The sequence below is a fragment of the Macaca thibetana genome, chromosome X, assembly GCF_024542745.1.
Source record: "Macaca thibetana thibetana isolate TM-01 chromosome X, ASM2454274v1, whole genome shotgun sequence".
Lineage (NCBI taxonomy): Eukaryota > Metazoa > Chordata > Mammalia > Primates > Cercopithecidae > Macaca > Macaca thibetana.
In genome coordinates this window covers 124,145,820-124,167,215 of record NC_065598.1, presented here as the reverse complement: position 1 = coordinate 124,167,215, position 21,396 = coordinate 124,145,820, and positions in this window count along the sequence as shown.

Sequence of the window (21,396 nt, the reverse complement as noted above, 5' to 3'; positions counted from 1 at the left end):
TCCTCCTACCTCAGCTGCTCAAGTAGCTGGGACCACAGGGACATGCCATCATGCTCAAATAATTTTTTTTTTTTTTTTGTAGATACAGGGTCTCCCTATGTTCCCCAGGCTGGTCTTGAACTCCTGGGTTCAAGTGATCCTCCTGCCTCGGTCTCCCAAAGTGCTAGGATTACAGGCACGAGCCACTATGCCTCGCCTCATTTCTTTTCTAAAAGACTGTATTTAGTATGCTCAGAGGTGGTATAAGCTGAACATGACACTAGGTAGACTCCCATCTACTCAGAGAAGAAAGAATGGTTTGGGCTGATTGGGAATCCATGGGCAACCATCTGAAAACCATTTTCTGTTCTGTAGTTGAAGTTAGTGCATCTTGCTGTCCCAGGATAGCTCCATGGAGGCTGCTCTGACAGGATTACTTCCTCTTGCCTGACTTTTCCATGGATAATTTGGTACTGGACACTGCTCTCTGATCACTCAGAGCTCCTGTTAGCTTTTTCCCATCTAACTTCTTCCTTACACCATTGAAAAAGGGCCACTGTTGTCTCTGCAGAATATTTTCACCTGATATCACATAGCCCATGGCTTTCAGTATATAGCTGGCTCTTTTACACTCCCTATCTGTGCCTCTTCAAATCTTCAATTCTTGTATTAGACCAAGCTTGTCCAACCTGTGGTTCAACACAAATTCGTAAACTTTCTTAAAACATTATGAGATTTTATTGTGATTATTTTTAGCTCATCAGCTATGGTTAGTGTTAGTGTATTTTATGTGTGGCCCAAGACAATGCTTATTCTTCCAATGTGGCCCAGGGAAGCCAGATGTTTGGACACCCCTGTATTAGAATATATGTCTCACTAGGTGTTCCAGAGGAATATCTGGTGGAAAAGGAGAGGGGCATGATGATTTTGGTGTGTATTACCTCACCAGTCTTTGTCCCTGGAGCAACTTTCATGGCTAGATACTATAACTAAGTTAGTCAGTTAGCAGAAATCTAAGCACCTACAACGTGCAGGATGCTGGATAAACCACTGCATGCCCTAGGCAATCTGAGCTGACCTACCGTGGTCATTAAGTTCTCTTCTAGAAAAAGAACAAATAGCGTTATCTTGACTGACAGACTTTTCATTCCCTGTGCATAACTGAGGATCCAGCTTCTACACTTTGGCGCTGAGCTCGTTGTCTTCATAATTAATGCTAAAAAGAGCAGATTTGGAAAGGACACAGGAACAAGAGGCTTTGTCTCCAGAGGGAGCCTTAGAAGTGGACTTGGTGCTTTTCCCCCCACACCATTAATCCCCTATGGTCACGTGCAGGGAATACAAATGCCCTCCTCAGGCCCTCAGGTTCATTTTCACCATAAGACAATTGACCTATCGCCACAGTGAGGAGCAAAGCCTCAAACAAAGCAGCTGCCGAAAGGACTTTGTCAAGCTGGAAATGAATTATTAATATGGCTCTGAAAAGGAACAGCATTGGAAACCAGGCTCTTTATTATTTACATTAATGAGCTGGAAGGCGATGCAGTGAGCAAAATCCCAAGTTTGGAGAATGCTACATTCTGAAGGGCAACAATGAGTGAAGAAACAATGAAATCCAACAAATGTAAATTCAGACTACTGTCTCTGAACAAAAAGCGCAAAGAGGGAGTGTTTTCAGAGCAGGAAAGGGCTAACGCAGGGCGGCAAGTCATTACTGAAATTCCCTACCGTCAGTTTGTTTGAGAATGAAGCTCAGACTTAGGAAGGCAATAAAAAAAAAAAAAGCCTCAGATTGCCTGCTGGACAGACACAATGCTATACACCTATCAAAGGAGGCGGCATTATCTCTATTAGAGATGTGTGCCCCAGTACAATATGCCATTCGTTTCTTATCTAGGTTGAACGGGAAAGTCAATTATTCTAATACAATATCATATTCTGCTCCTCAGAGAGATTCCGAGTCTTCACAGCTTGATTGGCAGAGGAGTGTGTGTGTGTGAAGGCTTTCTGTATACTCTCTAACGCTAATTGCTTTCTTTTTGCTACATACAGAGCCCTGTTTCCCACCAATACCCCGCCCCACTCCGCATCATCATAAATGATCTTTTGATTAACCTTCTCTTTTTTTCACTCCAGCCATATCGTCTAAATATTTCTCCCTGTCAGCCCCAGCCTGGCAATGCCAGAATTGATGTCTGCCTTCACAGGAAGCATAACAATCTCCTAAGATGAGAGATGCAACAACATTTTGTGCCATTAAATTAGATCCTTCCCCAGATGGGTATTTCTGTTTTATCTGAATTGTACTTTGTCCTATTATATCTCTTGGTTGCTGGAAATTTGGTCACTTACCTTCCTCTGCAGTTCTGCCTTTTAGAGAGCTCCCAACTTCCGCCTCTTTTTGTCTTCAAGCATTTGTGGCCTTTTGGTTACTGGTTGTTTATCAGGCCTTGGACCCACTAGTTGCCTTCATTTTTCCTGCCCTCCTTTGCTCTGACTCTAGCTTGCCTACTTGGCCTAGTCCCATTACCAGCTCTGATTTCTAGAACCTGCATAATCTCTATCAAATTTCCTTACTTATCTGGGCTGCCTTCTCTCCTAGGTACTACTTTGACCTGCTACAATCAATACTTTGGAATGATGCTATTATGGGGACTTTTCCTTGTACAACTCCGTACCATTTCTTGCTAGTAAGGCTTTGGGTCAATTTGGGGAGAGAGAGGAGGATGGCTGAGGGGTGTGTGTGTGTGTAGCCATTTTGGAAGTTACTTTGAATACTTTTTGTTAAACTATTGCAGCAAGACAGGACATTTTAAAATAATCTTAAACCGTGTCAATAATATTGGTTTACAGTAATAGACTTGGGCTGCAGCTATCCTAATCCTGAATTTTGCATCAGAAAGGCCTTTGGCAATATTGAAGAAAGATTTGATTTGATTTAGCTGCTCCTATTAGTGAAGCATAATATAGTGCATATGCATATGTTTTTCTTGAAGTAGCAACAGTTATGGATGATCGTAAATGATCTTTGGCATTTTAGACTTTAAAAATTGCTTTCAAATATATTATCCTGTTTAATCCTTTTATTAGGTTGAACCATGTGAAGCTGCTGATATTTGAGCATTTTGACCTACAAAAATGAAATGGCAATTTCATACAGCTCACTCTAATAGTTTACAGATGAGCAAATTGAGGCTTAGCAAGATGAAGTGGCTTCTCCAAGGTCATTCATTTCCACACTAAGTAGTAGAGCTGGGGCTCAAATTCTCCTGTCTCACTCTCATTTTCTCCCTTGCTCTGTACCTTTGTTGCAAGTTCAAGATTCTCTAAAAAGCACTGGCCACAAATTCCAGAGTTGAAGTACAAGTTTTTACGTATAGTGACCCATTGGAATAAATGATTTTGAAATGCTGCTGGATATTTTAAGAATAGTCTTAAAAACCTCAAATTGGCAAAGAAAAAAATAATAAATCATCACACAAATAGTAATATCCTAGCTGTGTGTTCTCTGGTTTGGAATATGACAGTATCTGCATATCTGTCTCACTCTTATTTATCTCTTGATCCCTATCTTTTAAAACAATTTATTTGCTATGTCTTTTTTTCTCATCTTCTCTCCTTACTGCCTCCCCCCGTCCTGGCCTCTGCCATTTATTTGTTTTGAGCTTAAGCTCTTGAGCTTCCTTCTTTCTTTAGTGGTTTCTTTCTTGGCCAAGACCTGATTGTACCACTGACCGCAATTCAATTCAATTCATTTCACCAAATAACATTGTAGAACAGGAAAACTGGAGTGTGGAATTAGACATCCCAGTGGCAGCCACAGCCACTTGTTCTCTGAGAGCTTCCTGTTTTCTCACCTGTCTGGAAGGTTCAGGAAGAGGCTGACAGGTGCCCAGTCTTGCACTGCAGCTAATGCTGTCCCAAGAGAACACCCTTCAGACTTGAACAGCCTCCTCTCTTTGCTGGGCCAGAATACTATTGTGAAGTGGTGCTTTACTTAAGTCAAACCGGAGAGTACCGTGCATATTAACAAGCACCCTAATGAGCATTAATTTTTGATGTTCTTCATTAACAAGCATTATAAACTATGACAAATTTTGGTTTGACTTTGTGCCAAAATGAGGGCGAGTTGTTTAAAGCTGGAAATCCGAAAGCTTCCCCTGGGACTTGGAAGGCTGCTCATTAATACTTCTGGAGCTCCCAAAGTCAGATGAGACAAATATATGGCTGGATCTGGTTTCCACTGCCTCTTCTCCTGCCTGCCTTCATTACATCTTTCTTTTCTAAGCGGACTGTCTCCCTAACTGCACCCCCCGCCGCCCCCCCCCACACACACTCAAAATCACTTTTCACTTTAGACTGTTGGAAAAAATGCTCACATCTTGGGAGTTACTAGACCTAGTAATTGCCTGCAAATTTCAGATAATGAAACTTCCAGCTTCAAAACACAAATGCTTGGCAGGGATAAATAGATGGATGGAAAGATGTTTCTTTTAATTGAGAATTGGAAACTTCATTAGAATTTTTTTTTAAAGAAGCCACATTCTGTTCTACTGCTTGTTGTTAAATAAGAAAAGTGCAAGCAATGATGTGTTTTAGTCATACATCAAACCCAAAGGAAGAAGAGGCATGCTAGGAGGGGCATGAAAAGGGTTTTTTTGGCTCCAAACTTGCTTTCTGTTGGGCCTGGCAAAGTGCCCAAATTCCTGTTGTTAGATTGCCTCTTTAGGGTGTTCTGTTTTAATAGAGCTAATGCTTTGTATTACCTGGGAGGGGTAATCCGTTAGTTACCTGGTAACAGAATTTAATTATTTAATTACACTAATTGCCACCCTGCAGGCTTTGGAATTAAGGGCTTAAAATACAAAATGTGCAGCCGGGCAAGGTGGCTCATGCCTGTAATCCCAGCACTTTGGGAAGCTGAGGTGGGCAGATCACTTGAGGTCAGGTGATTGAGACCATCCTGTCCTACATGGTGAAACCTTGTCTCTACTAAAAATACAAAAATTAGCTGGGTATGGTGGCATGTGCCTGTAATCTCAGCTACTCGGGAGGCTGAGGCACAAGAATCGCTTGAACCCAGGAGGCGGAGGTTGCAGTGGGCCTAGATCGCGCCACTGCACTGCACTCCAGCCTGGTGACAGAGTGAGACTCCGTCTCAAAAAAAAAAAAAAAAAAAAATATATATATATATATATATATACACACACACACACACACACACACATATAAATATACACACACATATACACACACACACACATATATATGTATATAGAATGAGCATACCTCCTTGGAAGCATAATGCTAGGGTTCCTTCCCCACGTGATGAGATGCTCTGGATAGCCTAGGGCAGTCAAAGGGCAGGAGGTTATGAGGTATCTAGGTGTGGATAGGAACTGAAGAGTAACTTTCTCCTGCTTTCTAAATTTCCATGAATCTGTCATAGATATTTCCATGCATTATCTACCAAAATGAGGATGAGGGCTAGACCTAGAATATAGAGATTGAGAATAAGGGCTTTAGCTTCAGATAGTACTGGGTTCAAGTCCCAGCTCAACCAATTTCTAGCTGTTTGATCATGGAGAAGTCACTTAACCTTTCTGAGCCTCAGCTTCCTTATCAGGGAAATGGAACTACCCTTAGCATCTAACTCACAGAATTGTGGTATGGATTAACATGAGTTGATTTGTGAAAAGTGAATAGTACAACGTCTGACAGATAGTAAACATTCAAAATATAGTGCATGTTGTTCTTTTGTAAAATGGTCTTTATGGTCTGATGTGTGGAATATGCAAGGCCTCAGGATCATGTCTGTCTTGGTCTGTCTTCACCTCTGTGTTACTTGTTTTGTTCATTACCTTCAATGTGTGTTATCTGTCGTTGGGTATTTATCTTTCTCAGATGGTCTTCCTTCATCAGCCACTGTGTTCTCAGGTCTATCTCCCTTGGCTGCCTTCTCAATGTGTTCTTGTGGATGACTCACACTGCTTAGGGAAACCCTAATGAGTTCACAGCACATCTGCCTTCCTGATCAAAGAAGGGATTTCGGATCCAAAATGAAATGGCTTTTGGATTAGCTGTGACATTATTTCCCCTTCTATTGCTGCCCATAATAAAAGCTGTCCTCTCAATATGTTACCTTGTTACTTGCCAGTGATGTGGAAAGAATAAATAAGACAGTAACTTGGTATGGAGGAAGGTGGCAGGGAAGAGGGGAGTGGATTTTTTCAGGGATTCTCTCTGTTGTTGTAAAACCTGGGAGTAAATTTTGGCAGTGCTGGTAGGCATGCGACCACATTGAATGTGACAGGCAGATTCAGCCAATTGACACTTACTTACTTTGTATGTGTCCAACCCTGTGCTGGGTGCCCCAGAGCTATTAAGACTTATGAGATATATTCCTGACCTAAAATTGCTTAAAATTAAGCTTGGAGGTTGAGATTGTGATTCATAAAACTGTTAGGTAAAAATAAAGGGGGGGAGATTTTATGGGGGAAATAAGACCTGAGCTAGGCCTTGGAGGTTGAGTTTGGATAGCAGAGGAGGGTGCAAGACATATTAGTTATATGTATACTGGTGATGGTAGGAAATAAGTGGACACAGTGATAATAGAAAGCCCAGGAAAAGGAATAAATGTGATGTGTGCAGAAGGTTGAGAGGAGATCAGGTTGACAGGAGCAGAAAGTGCCTGGTGGAGAGCAGTAAGAAATATTACTAAAAGCATAAATATGGCCAGCTGCCAAAGGATTTTGACAGACAGGGTGAGGACTTTGACTTTATACAATAGGTGACAGGGAATCATTGTAGGTTGTGAAATAGGAACGTAATAGGATTGGAGCAGAGAGATACTTGGGGTAGGGATTGGGTGGGAGGCTGCTGTAATGGTATAGGGCTTACTACTCAAGCAAGGTCCAGCAGCATTAACATCAGTATCCTCTGGGAGCTTATTAGGAATGCAGAATTTTTTCAGGCTCCATCCAGATATACTGTCTGGGCCACAGACCAGTACTGATCTGTGGCCTGTTAGGAATTTGGCCACACAGCAGAAAGTGAGCAGCAGGCAACTGAGCATCACCACCTGAGCTCCACCTCCTGTCACATCAGCAGTGGCATTAGATTCTCATAGGAGCACGAACCCTATTGCGAGGGAACTGCACATGCGAGGGATCTAGGTTGCACACTCTTTATGAGAATCTAATGTCTGATGTTCTGTCATTGTATATATTACATGTAATAAAAATATACATGTATATATTACATGTAATATATACATGTATATATGTTATATATTACAGTGTAATGATGATAGAAATAAAGTGCACAATAAAGATAATGTACTTGAATCATCCTGAAACCAGCCCTCCTTCCCCCCAGTCCATGGAAAAATTGTCTTCCATGAAACCGGTCCCTGGTATCAAAAAGGTTGGGGACCACTGGTCTAAGTTATCTGCGGCTGCATAACAAAACCACCTTAAAACTTGATAGTTTAAAACCACAGACATGTATATCTCATAGTTTCTGTGGTCAGGAATCAGGGGTAATTTAGCTGGGTAGTTCTGGCTCAGAGATGGTTCTCTCATGAGGTTGTACTCAAGAGTTTGGTTAGAGCTGTAGTCATCTGAAGGCTTGATTGGGGGCTGAAGGACCTACTTCCAAACTTGCTCATGTGGCCATTGGCAAGAGGCTTCAGTTTTCATTAGTTGTTGACTGGAGGCTTCAGGTCGTTACTATGTTGGCCTCTCCATAGCCTGTCTGTGTGAATTCTCAACATGGTAACTGTCTTCACTCAGAGTGAGTAATCAGAGAGAGAGAAAGAGACAGAGGGAAACCAAGACAAAAGCAACATTGTCTTCTATAATCTAATCTCACAAATAGTCTACTATCACTTTCTAACCTTATGTTCTCGATCACGCAGGCCAACCCTGATACGATGTGCAAGAGGACTACACAGGAAGAGATAACAGGACATGAGGTCATTGGAGGCTATTTTGTAGGCTGGCTACCATAACTACTGATTCAGAATCTGTATTTAACAAGCTCTTCAGCTGATACATATGCACATTATGCCCATTAAAGTTTGAGAAGTGCTGGTATAAGCCAATATACCTGTTAATAGCAAATAGTCAAGAAGAGACATGTGAAAGGATACATTGATGGATTTGGTGGGTGTAGGGGATGAAGTAGACAGAAAAGTCAAAGTTAACTGTCAAGTTTCTAGCTTGGGAGATAAAAATAGAGAGGTTGAAATGAGAAGGGGTGACATGCTCACTTTGATGTGCTGAGTTTGAGGCAATGGGATATCTACATTTGAAACTTTGAGAATGTGGTGTTGGCATCAGTGAAAGGTGGATTAGGGCGTGAGCAGCAGAAAGAAGGCTGTGAAGGCTGTGAAGTCATGAAACAGCGTAGAAAGTTAGAGACAAGTAAAGGGACTGGGGTAAAGAAAGGAACGGGATAGTAAACTTAATAAGAAGCAACAGCAGAAGGCATGGAAAGTGGAAATGATGGGCCAAAAAAGAGAATGGGTAGAGAGGGGATGAGTCCAGGTAAGTTGAGGGTGCTAGGGAATAGAACTCACTTACACTTTAAATATCATGTAAGTTTAAAAAAAAAAACAGGTATTATATAAGCATTTGGTAGAATATTCAATAGGTATAAATTTCCTTTCATTTTTGCCCTTTAGCTAGATGCAACTTTTTATATGTAACCTCCCAGGCATATTCTCTGCTATTTATTTATTTAACAAACGCTTAAGTAGTCCTTACTATGTGTCTGAGGTACTATTCTAAGACTTTGAGAATATTAACTCATTTAATCCTCAAAACAGCTCAAAGAGGTAGGTACTGTTATTAATTCCACTTTACAGATGAGGAGACTGAGGCACAAAGAAGTCCAGTTATTACATGGTAGAGCCAAGATTCAAATCCAGGCTGGTTGCTTCAGAATCCATGCTCTTAACCATTATGCTCTGCTGCCTTTCGCATGCAGATATACATTATTTTGTCCCAGCTTTTAGACAAATGGTAGCATACTATAAACTATAAACATGGTTATATTCCTTGCTTTTTCACTTAAGTATATATTTTGGAAAGGATTTTCTACCAGTAACATACAGATGTCCATTTGGATCTACCATAATTTATAAAAATGTGTCCTATTGATAAACATTTCAGGGTTTTTTTCCAGTAAATACTCCAATTAATACCGTTATATATTTGTCATTTATTATGCATGAACACATCTATAGAATAAATTCCTAAAGGTGGAATTGTTAGGTCCAAAGGTAAGTGCATTTCAAATATTGGTAGGTATGGCAAACATGCTGTCCATACAGGTTGTGCCAATTTACACTCCCCTCAACAACTCGTAAGAGTGACCGTTACCCCACAGCCCTACCAGCGCAAGTTGTTAGAAAACTTGCTTTTAATAATCACCAGTCTGACAGGTGGAAAATCATCTCAATGAGGTTTTAAATTTACATTTCCCTTATTATGGATGAAGTTGAGCAACTGTACTATTTTTAATTTAGTATTTCATTTCCTACAAATAATCTGTTTATTATCCTTGACCATTTGCAATTTGCCTGTTGATCTTTTAAAATTGATTTACAGGAGATCTTTTTATATTAAGAAAGTTAATTCATTTTCTGTAATATAAATTGCCAATGTTTCTGTCTGTGAATTTTTTTAACATCATGGAATTTTTGCCCTGAAAAAAATATTTATTTTCTTTTTTGGCTTATGGATTTTGTGTCATACTTAGAAAGCACTTCTCTCCATTCCAAGATTATTTTTAAATGACCTTTCTTCTACTCTTTTTCATAGTTTTATTTTTTATGCTAAAACACTGACCCATCTGGAATTTGTTTTGGGTCAGATGTGAGTTGTGGATTCAACTTTACTCTTCTTCTAGATTTCTGCCCAATTGTCTCAATACTATTTAATCAACTATATCTTCCCCATAAATGTAAATACCACCTTTAGCATATACTAAGCTCCTGTGTGTGTTTGGGTTTAGTTCTGGACTTTCTAGGCTGTTCCACTGAGGAATCACTCATATTTTGAAAGGACTCTTTAGCTTATAAAATGATTCCTAAAGGAATCCTATATATATATCAGAATTGTTGTTTGTATTTTTAAGTATTTGTTTATACATCATTTAGTACTTTGGCAAGGAAGATTGGGGGAAGGGGGAGGAGGCAGTGAAGCTTAAGACTAATTTGTTAGGAACAAGTATATATTGACAGTCCGTCTGAAATTTTCATGTAAATCACTGAGAAAATAGGAGTTAACTTACAGGAAAAGCACGGAACACCCTGTTTATCTAAAATGTGAGAGATCTCTACAAAGCCACTCACAAAGTGCTATTTCAGCATATGCACAGTGGGTGAGAACATTGACTTTGGAGTTGGTCTGCCAGGGTTCAAATCCTAGCTATAAATAATGTCAATAGTAATACCTTGAAGAAATGCTGTGGCTATTCTCCAAGGGCCCCAATGTACTTCCTTGCCTATACATTCTGCCACAGCTCTTTTGGAACATAGCTTAATAGATTTACTTGGTCTGAGTCTATTGGACTTTGACTATTTGACCTGGTAGATTTGAGCCCACACTACCACTGTTACTTGCTTGCTTAATTTGGTGCAGGAGTAGCCAAACTACTGACAGCAGGTCGAATCCACCCTATGGCCTGTTTTTGTACTCATGATTTTTTTTTTTTTTTTTTTTTTTTTTTTTGCTTTGAAATGGGGTCTCCCTCTGTGGCACAGGCTGGAGTGCAATGACATGATTTTGGTTCACTACAGCATCAACCTCCTGGGCTCAAGTGATCCTCCCACCTCAGCCTTCTGAGTAGCTGGGACGTAGGTGTGTGCCACCATGCCTGGCTAATTTTTTAATTTTTTGTAGAGACAGTGTCTCCCTATGTTGCTCAGGCTGGTCTTGAACTCCTGGGCTCAAGCAATCCTTCCGCCTCAGACTCCCAAGGTGCTGGGATTGCAGGAATGAGCCACTGTGCCCAGCCTGTACTCACAATTTTAAAGGATTGTAAAAAAAATGAAAACAAAAATAAACAAACAAAGAAGAATATATGACAGAGGCAGTATGTGACCTGCAAAACCTAAAATCTTTACTATCTGGCTTTTTGTGCAAAATGTTTGCCAGCCACTGTTCTGAGTCTGGGTTTGTTGTTTATCTTGTAAAAATAATACTCAGCTTGCTAATAACAAAGTAAGCTGTCTGTTGCACTCCAAGAACAGTTACAAGGCATTTGTATGGCATAAAAGTAGGGTCATGCTGGTTTATTCCCCACCGTGTAGCTGGTCCTACCCTCATTTTCATGTATCAGCTGATGGAGATTTAAAGACTCACAAGAGAATTTCCTTTGCAGGACTTTGAGACAGGATTTGTGGTTAAAAATCTGAGGGAGCTTTCCAAACAGACTTTTCAGGCTGCAACCCATCCCTGTTGCAGGCTTGTTTAGAGTAAGTCAAAATAACTAGACATCAATTTATTTTTAAACCATCTATTTTCTTCTTGTTGGTTTTATTGTGCACTCATAATGAATCATTTCCCTCTGTCTTTCTCCTCCTCTCTTCTGTGCATGCACACGCATGTACATACTCTCCGTAGCTAAATCTCTGGGGGCTACAATTTTTTTGTGGGTAGATGAAATCATTGAATTATAGACTATTAAAGCTTTTGTGATACTATATAATTTTAAAATAATATTTAGGAACTTCAGAGATAATTTTACATAAGTGCATTGTATACAAAATTACACAATTAAACCCAGGCTCACACTGTATACACCAATTAACTGGAGGCATGAGAGGTTTAATGACATGCCTAAGGTCACACAACCAGGAAAGGACAGAGCTGGACTAGAGGTTATAGCTCTCCTGACTTTCAGTGCAAAACTTTACCTATTAGATTATGCTGTTTCATTATTAAAAAACTAAAGCATTTTCCCTGCTGTGTATGTCTCCTCTGTTTTCTAAGGCACTAAAAGCAGGTGGGGTTGGAAAATAAATGCAAAGTCAGAGACTGTCCTTTTAGCTTGTTCTCTCTTCCTCTGAGTTCCAATTGGGCCTGTCAATGTTACCAGTTTCTCTCCCCATACTTCAGGGTAAGGAGAAATATAGTCTACTAATTTTTATTCTTTGCTAATTATACCAGTATTGCTGGGACTGCTTATCTTATAGTTTGTTTTGCTAGCCAAAGCTATTGTTGGTTCTTTAGAGATGGACTCTGTTCTGTTTTTCTTCCCAAATATTTCATTATTTCCAATCTTATCTGAAATCTAATGAGTTGGATTACCTTTATTAAACTAGAGACCCTCCCCACCGTGTGATTCTGCTAATCTCAGCCTAGGTATACTTTAGCAAGTAGGAGCTGCAATTTCCAGTTTTCATATGTGGGTTTTCACTCCCAGATCTTCTTTGAGCTCAAACTCAATCTGCCTCTCTTGTTCTTCTCCCCTAGAAATATGTTTTAAATACTTTTGAGCAAGCTCTTAGGAAAGGCTTCTTTGTCTGTAAATGGGAAGATAAACAGTATAGAGTGTAAACACTTCACTTTAAAAGATACTTGGTTCATTCTTTCACATCTCTAGAGACTTAAAAGAATTTTTTTCCCCAAGGTAGAGCATACTCTAGTGGTATTTTACAAGTGGAAACTGTCCGCAGAATGATAGAATGTAATTGAAGTGGACAAAAATTCTCCCTTTTTCGAATTCATAAGAATATCCTTGACTGAATTCAGAGAACCCTCCACATTTTGAGCAGCCCTCTTAGGGCTTTCAGTGTCTCAGTTCAAACCTCAAGCTTTTCAGGGAACATTTAACATTAGCTATACCTTCACAGTCAAATCATTTTCCATATTTCTTAAACTGTGGTATAACATTGATGACTTGGAATAACCGATTGAGATGGTGAGCAGAGACCAGTCTGAATTAATGAAGCATTTTAATGTTGTATTGCCTCGGATATAGGTCTCTAGAGGGGTCACTTAAAAATATTAATAAGAATTATTCCTGTGTTTGACATAAGTGGTTACTTGAATATTTCCTTGAATAGGTGAAGCATCTCCCTTATTATCTTGTTTACAACACCCACTGGTTAAGTCATCACCAATTCCGTGTGTGTAGAGTTCAAATTAGTGGGTCTCTCATGTGAACCAGGCTCATTCCGTGGATTACAATTATGCTACAGTCATTTACATGTACACCCACACACCCAGATCCCATGCAAAGGGATGCATCTTGTATCTATAAAGGCACAAAAGAGAGACGGCTTTCTGCATTTTAGAAGAAAAAAATGGATGCCACGATATGTAGAGGGAGGCAGGATTTTTTTCTTAAAAAAAGCAAATATCTACCTCTGGGCACTGGGCACCTCTACCTGGCCTCATGCTACTTTTCTGACTTTTTCATTCAACATTCATTGATCCAGTACCCACTCTACCCAGGCACTGCCTTTTGTCCTATGCCTCACAAGGCCCTTTTCTTTACCAACCCTTTAGTTAAAGTGAGAGGTGTGAAGGTTGGTTGAAGCCTTCTTTGTAGCTCCTGCTGCTGCTGATCATTGGCTTCACTTTGCTTCACTTCCCCGGTTCATTACTTTGACACTTGGTGAGTTGAGATCCACCTTCTCCTACCCTACTTACTGCTTTGAAAAGCAGCAGTGTCTTTAACCAAGGAGCAGGAATTCACTGAGTAAAGTGACATATAGGCAGCAGATGCTAAATGGGGGCCCACTGTGGTGACTCAGTCAGTACTGTATTTTGAGAGAGAGTGGAGGGCCCTGAAAGAGGACATCTTTGAGATTGTATGCAGAGGATGGTGAGGTGTCCCAGGCTGGGAACCTCCGTTGTGATACTGACATTTTTAAGTTCCAGAGCTTTGGTTTATTGCAGATACAATTTAATAAAGCCAGTGATTCTTATCCTTTTGAACTTTCCACAGTCCAGCAATTTGATGACAGGAAAATCTTTGAAGCAGGTATCCTGCTGCTATTGCCTTTTGGTGGCTCATTCTCCCATTCATTCACACCCTTAAACAACTGACTTAGGCTCATACTTGCCCATCAGTTGGAACTCGGCCTAGGCCTATTTTCTGTTGCAGATCTTCTTAATATCCCCACCACCCATCCTCAGTTAACTATAGATCTTCTTACTATCTCTATCACCCATCCTCAGTTAACTATGTCATGAGACCTCTTCTGTTGAGGTTCCCATTCTACTCAATGAATGAAGGGTAATTGAGGCATGAGACACATGAATCCATGTGAATCTCTTGTTTCTCTCAAGCAAGAATTCTCAATTAATTTCAATGCACATGATTCCAGAAGGGCCTAAATATTGAATCTTTGACTCTGAACTCTCCCATCGAATGGTGAAACTTTCAGGCATTTGACAAGCCAGTAGAAGAAGTTTAGATGGTGGTGGTGGTAGTATTGCTCCTTGGTATTTTCTTTTCTTTTGTTTTTTTTTTTCTTGGAAAGAACCACCTTTTCAGCCATGTGTAAAGATTCTGGTGAGCATTTTTCATACCCTTGGATGCCATGGCCCAAGTTGTTGGGATTCCTCTGATACTGTATAGAAACACAGAGGTTCGAATAGGCGCAACCACTCTGGACTGGAGGGTGGAGGGTGGAGGACTATGCTCTAGCAAAGGCAATGGAAAATGTCCCAATTCTTCAAAAGGAAGGCCTGATTCTGTATGGGTACTGCTGCCAATATTCATTTTGTTGTTGTTGTTGTTGCTACTGGAAGATGTATATATGCTATTCCAAGCAGAAAAGAGATTAGCACCCTTCCCACAGCCACCTTAAGTCACCAAGGCTCTTAATTCTATCTCCTCAATAAATTTTCTATCTTTCAATTACTTTCCACAGTCTTAGTTAAGATATTTATTAATGGCAGCAGATAACTCGTTATTTTTCCTACTTCTCAGCACAGTCTTTAGTTTCTCCCTCCTACAATCCTTTCTGTGAACCACATAGTAGACACTGCAAAATATTTATTCAACCAAATGAAATGCCACAAATTCAGTTTTTTTATAGGTCCATTACTGGGTTCATCTTGCTGAAACCCTGTCGGTAGCTCTTTGTTGCCTGATGAAATAGTTACAAGTTCCATAAACTGCTCTCCCTAGTCTTTTCAGCTTTGCTTCCCAGTGTGCTCCAAGACAGACCTGAGGTTCCTACCACACTCAGTCCTTGTTCTTTCACACTGATCAATGTTATCTTTGTGTCCACCCATACCCTATTTGAAGTTCTTCTACTTATTTGCTTTAGGTTGAACCTTAGTCATTCTTCAAGATCTATCTTAAATAAATGCTTTGCCTACTTTATATAAAATAGTCACCTCCTTTCAGCCTTCCCTATTCCCCATCTTCCCTGTATTATTTTACCCAATGGCACTTATCACCATCTGAGAGGCATTTTACTAGTTTGTTTATTGTGTCCCCTCACCCCATTAGAATTTATGTTTCATGACCAGCCTGGGTTATATGGCAATACCCTGTCTCTAGAAATAACATTTTAAAAATTAGCCAAGTGTGGTGGTGTACACCTGTAGTCCTAGCTACTTGGGAGGCTGAGGCAGGAGGATCACTTGGGCCTGGGAGGTCGAGGCTGCAGTGAGCTATGATTGTGCCACTACACTACAGCCTGGGCAACAGAGCGAGACCCAGTGTCAACAACAACAGCAGCAAAAGAATTAATGTTCTATGATGGCAGGGACCTTTGTAGTTTTGTTTACTGTTATATCCCCACTACCTAATAGGTTCTTCATAAATATTTTTGAATGAATGAAAAAAATGAATATATGACATCATATTGTATATCTCAGCTGGAAGTTCTATCTCTCTATGATGTTTTGGCACTTTATTTATATTGCGCTTCTCATGTGCCTCGTACTATGAGTTTCTAGTTATTTTTATATACCTACATACATTTGTAATGTGATCAGGATGAAAAAGCCATTAATGCTGAAACTCAAAAAGTCTGAGTTAGACAATGAGATGCTATCACATACACATCACTGTGACTAAAATGTAAAAGATCAACAAAAACAGGTGTTGATGAGAATGTGGAGGAATTGGAACTATTGAACTTTGCTGATGGGAGTGTTAAAATGGTACAACCACTTTTGGAAACATGTATAGCAATTTCTTATAAAACTAAGCATACATACCATATGACCTAGCAATTCCATTCTCAGATATGTACTCAAGAGACATGAAAGTATGTATCCACACAAAGACTTGTACAGAAATTTTCATAGCAGCAGTGCTCATAATAACCAGAAAGTAGAAATATTATCCATCAATAGGAGAATAAGTAAACAAACTGGGGTATCTCCATATAATGGAGCACAATTCAATAATGGAATAGAACACAATACTGATTTATAAAACCACATTGGTAAATGCTTACACAAAAGAGTACATACCTTGTGATGCCATTTTTATACACTCTAGAGCAGAATAAACTAAACTATGATGGAAGAATTCCAGAACAGTGGTTGCCTCTGGATATGGTGGTGGCATTAACTGAAAAGGACATAAGAGAACTTTTTAGGGGAATTATAATGTTCTAAATCTTTATAGGGGTTTGGGTAGCTGAGGTATATGCATTTATCAAAGTCCAGCAAATGTACATGTAAGATTTGTGCATTTCATCGTAGGTTTTACATCAAAAGAAAACACCCTGCAAACAAATATTAAATCCTAGTTGATGATATGCATGCTATAATCATATAGCATATAGTTGAAGTATATTGATGTCTGCAATTACTTTGAAATGCATCAAAATTAAGATAAATTGATCAATGAGTAGAGAGACAAGTAGATGGTGAATAAGTGATAAAACAAACAAGAGTAAAATATTAGTGGCAGAATTTACATGGTAGTTATATGATTTTCAACCCCTTTAAACTTTTCTGTATTTTAAACATTTTCAAAATACAATTTTGGAAAAAAACAAAAAATAAAAAACAAAAAACAGATCTGGCTTTTTTTTTTTTTTTTTTTTTTTTTTTTTCTTTTTTGAGACGGAGTCTCGCTCTGTCCCCCAGGCTGGAGTGCAGTGGCCAGATCTCAGCTCACTGCAAGCTCCGCCTCCCGGGTTCATGCCATTCTCCTGCCTCAGCCTCCCGAGTAGCTGGGACTACAGGCGCCCGCCACCTCGCCTGGCTAGTTTTTTGTATTTTTTAGTAGAGACGGGGTTTCACCGTGTCAGCCAGGATGGTCTCGATCTCCTGACCTCGTGATCCGCCCGTCTCGGCCTCCCAAAGTGCTGGGATTACAGGCTTGAGCCACCGCGCCCGGCCACAGATCTGGCTTTGAATGTTGGCTCCGGCGCTTAGAGTAAGTAACTAGGAAAATCACATAAACTGTCAAACCTTCAGTTTATCTCTCCATAAAATGGTCATAGAATAGTAGCCACCTCACTGGGTATTCCTCACTCCTTAGCCTTTCTCCAACTAATATTTGGGAGCAAAGGGGTTAATTTTGGAATCAAAACTATGTTTCTGATTGGGTTGGCTAGTGGCAGTGTTTTATATTTAACTATTCATCCAGGACTGTGAGCACAATGAATTAGAACTGCATATCCCAAACTTCCTTGGTCATAACAATTACTCTACCCCAGACCTAATTTTGTCATTGTCAGCAAACTCAGTCTATCAGAGAAGGTAAATAGGTAAAGGGAAAATTACAATAAAACATAAAAAGTTCCAATAAAAGAAGAAATCATGGTCTCTGGAAGTATATAGCATAGTCACAGAATCCACCTTGGGGATGGTGGTCAGTGAAGACATCCTAGAGGGAGTGACATCTGAGTTGAACATTAAACAACTAATAAAGTAATCCTGACAAGCATGGACAGTCATGAGTAGAGGGTAGTATGTTTTAGGCCTCAGAGACACAGGGAGGCTAGGTGAGAGAGTATGGCTCACTTATTACTGAAATCAGAACTCAAAGTGCTCATCTTTCTTCCCTAGTGCATTTGATGAGTATGGCCTTTGGATGAAGCACCATCTTTACCTTCTAGGAACCTCCAATCCAAAGGAGCGACTCTCCGTTGTAAATTCAGATGATGATTTTATTTTTTATTCAAAAGGGCTTTGCTTGCATATGCAACTGAATAAGCCAGGGTTAGGTTACTGATTAACAAACTTTAGGTGCTTATATTACCCCGGCAGACTGATTTGTTACTATCCACATCTGTCTCTTGGCTCATAGGTAATATTTTTGCAAAGGCATTTATCTGTTAAAATTTTTGGAGTGAATTATATGCATTTATTCCGGAAATTTTTGCAGATTTTTATGGTGGAATTGCTGACCCACTGAGTTGTTGTCAAACCATGTTTGGGAATGCTAGAGATAGGCCCTTTACATTCCTTCATTCAGTCACCTAAGGTTTACAGAGCTCTTGCTATGTGTCTATACTGTGTGAGTTGCCAAGGTTACAGAATTAAGTAAGATACAATACTTATGTTAAGCCAATATAAGTTCTCAAAGAGCTCACAGTTTGGTGGGAGAAAACAAATAGGCAAGCAGACAAAGACAATAGAGAGTAATAAGATATGTCAGAGTGGGAAGCACAGATGGCAGGAGGACTCCAGGAGACCATTAAACAGTACTTGATACCCTGAGGAGTTCCTGTGCTGCCCCTCACACATCAAGGTGACACTTGGAAACATGCTCTGTTAAATTTTCACTGAGACAACCACACACTCTCTTGCTGACCCCAGTGACCAATGGCATAGATCTGTGAGGTGAGTGGCCAGAGTTCAGGGGTTAGTTGATGGCGGCGAAAAAAAGCAGAGCTAATTGGCCCACATGGGCTTCAAATTGGCAAGCACGGCCTCATTAGCACTGTGATCCTCCCTTCTGTGTGCTCTGGTTACCAACTTGGCTTCCCAAAGGGACCTTTAGAATCCAGGTGTCTTTGGTCAACGTTTTGATCTCTGGGATCTTATAAGCATGTCCAAGAGTATTCTTCACCCTTGACTTTCAGAAGAGGAAATCAAGGCACTAAGAAAATCAGATTGAAATGAAATTGCTGACAATTTCATGAGGAGTTTTCCAGCTTCTTTGATGACTTTACATCTTCATATGGTCTGTGCACCCCTAGGGTGGGTAACAGATTTGCTTTTCCTACCAATACTTGACCTGCTAAGCTGTGGAGGGCTGCTCATCACAAATTGTAAGGTTAGCTCTGAAAATGAGTCTTTCAAACACAGGGGAAAAGCCTCCCCTTTATCCCTTTCTCTGTTTCATCTTCATGCCTCCTCCAAGTTCAAAACACTCAGTTCCTCCAAAATTGTAAATTTTCTCCCCTGCACTCCCCAGTCCTTAACAAGCTGTTGATGTTCCAGGAAATGTCTTTTCCTATGAAAGACATATCACGGCAGCTAAACAGCTGGAGTCCTCTGACAGCCAATCAGCCAGGCCTTAGGGTATCAGTGTGATGCGCAACTCAGCTAGAAAGTGTCTATTCTCTAGCTGAGCAAATGTCATCTCCACCAGGAAGCTGCAAAAGGGTGGTGAGAGACTGCACTGAAGTGTCTGTGAGGCTGAGTTCCAAGGGAAAAAAAATCTATAAATACAAATATGCTGCAATATGGGAGTGCCTGATTCAAGGGTAAATATATGAATGTATCTCTCTATAGACTGTTCAGGAGCACTATTTACACACTCTATACGTTATGTGGAATGATTATAAATGGTGTTGCTTAATAGACTTCTTACCTTAATAAATACATAGATTTTCCTTAGGTAGACTCTTGGAAGAAATTCATACCATTGTGTAACTGAACTAAATAAAACATACTGGCTTTTATACTTGAAGAAAATGGCAGCCCACCACCAGCAGAATAAGACCATTAATTGGAATTGGTTTGCTCTAATCCTTGCATGCACTCATTAAGGTTATCAGCATCCTTCTGAGCAGAGGTTCCCAGGTCAGTTAAAAAACAAGAGAAGAAAGTGTTTGTGTGTGTTTAAATAGATAAATGTAGATAAATACCTGGAAAACTAATATTAGATTGCCAGTGCTTTATTTTGACACATAAGAACACATATACACACACACACAACTACCAACAACTAATTATCACTGTTATACCATAAAAGTGAATTTAAAAACAAGCAGAAAGGCCAGAGTGTTAATATAAAAACAACTTTTTCAGTTGAATACATTGAATTATAAGATTAACTTAGTCTCTGTAAAAAAAGATAAATATAAATTAAGAGAAATAGACAAACAGAAAACATTACAAAAATATAATTAAATTTCATCCCCAGCGGGAGTAAACTCTATCACAGACTGACACTGATTCATGAGCTGGCATATGGAAGCCATACTGATTGAGAATTTGGGCTGAACCCAGCTACAGGAAATGGGGTAGGAACCATGTGGCATAAGAACATGCCACGAGGAAAAACACAAGGTTATAAAGAGGACAGCATATAGCTGGTAATATTCCTATCACAGGGTCAAGAGAACAGTGGGAATCCAGCATGACAGTTAACATAATAAAATAATTTAGATTGGTGGTAAATGGCAGAACATAAGGTCAAGAAGATTCAACTAATAGCAAGAGAAGAGTCAGATCCATACAGAAAGCTTAACTATCTAATGCTGTATAATAAATGGTCAGCTGGATTAGTGTCAAATTATTTTAGCAGAAATTTGGGAGAAGTATATAATTTTGGAAGACTGAACATTATTGACTCTGTCTTCCAAGATAGGAGAGTTTCATTTTGTAAAACACTAACAGTTTTTCTGATCAAATAGATTTTCACATGGTTCCTAGCTTCCACGCTCTTCCTAGCTTCCCTTGCCATGCAGACTTTGGGTACTTGTACATATTTCCTTCTGGCTGATTTCTTAAGCTCTTTACAATTCTAACCTTTCTTCTTCTTTGCATTTTTTTCACCATCTCTCGCTGTTCTTTGTTTCATGGCAACGTGTACACAGAGTTCTCAACTGAAAATTCAGTAAACATATATTCCACATCCACTATTTGCAAGGCACTATGTTAGGCCCTGCAGATGATCCAAAGAGGAGTATGTCTTAATTTCTGCCCCTAGGGAACTTATGAGTAGAAGGTGAGGATAAAATAATTACCCTAATATATACTAAAAGCTAGACCATAACAGTTTCCCAACAGAGAAATATGAGGGATAAGAGATTGTATCTAGCTAGATGACTAGGAATGTTTCAGAAAGAAGAGAGTATTTGAGATGGACCTTGAAGGCATGTAGGATTTTGATAGGTACAGATGGGGTTGAAAGAAGAGCAGGAGCAGAGACTTGGAATGATTCTTGGCCACTGGCCATGCCTAGGGAGCAGAGCCAACTGTAAGTGCTATGATGAAGATAAAAAAAAATGATAATGATTAC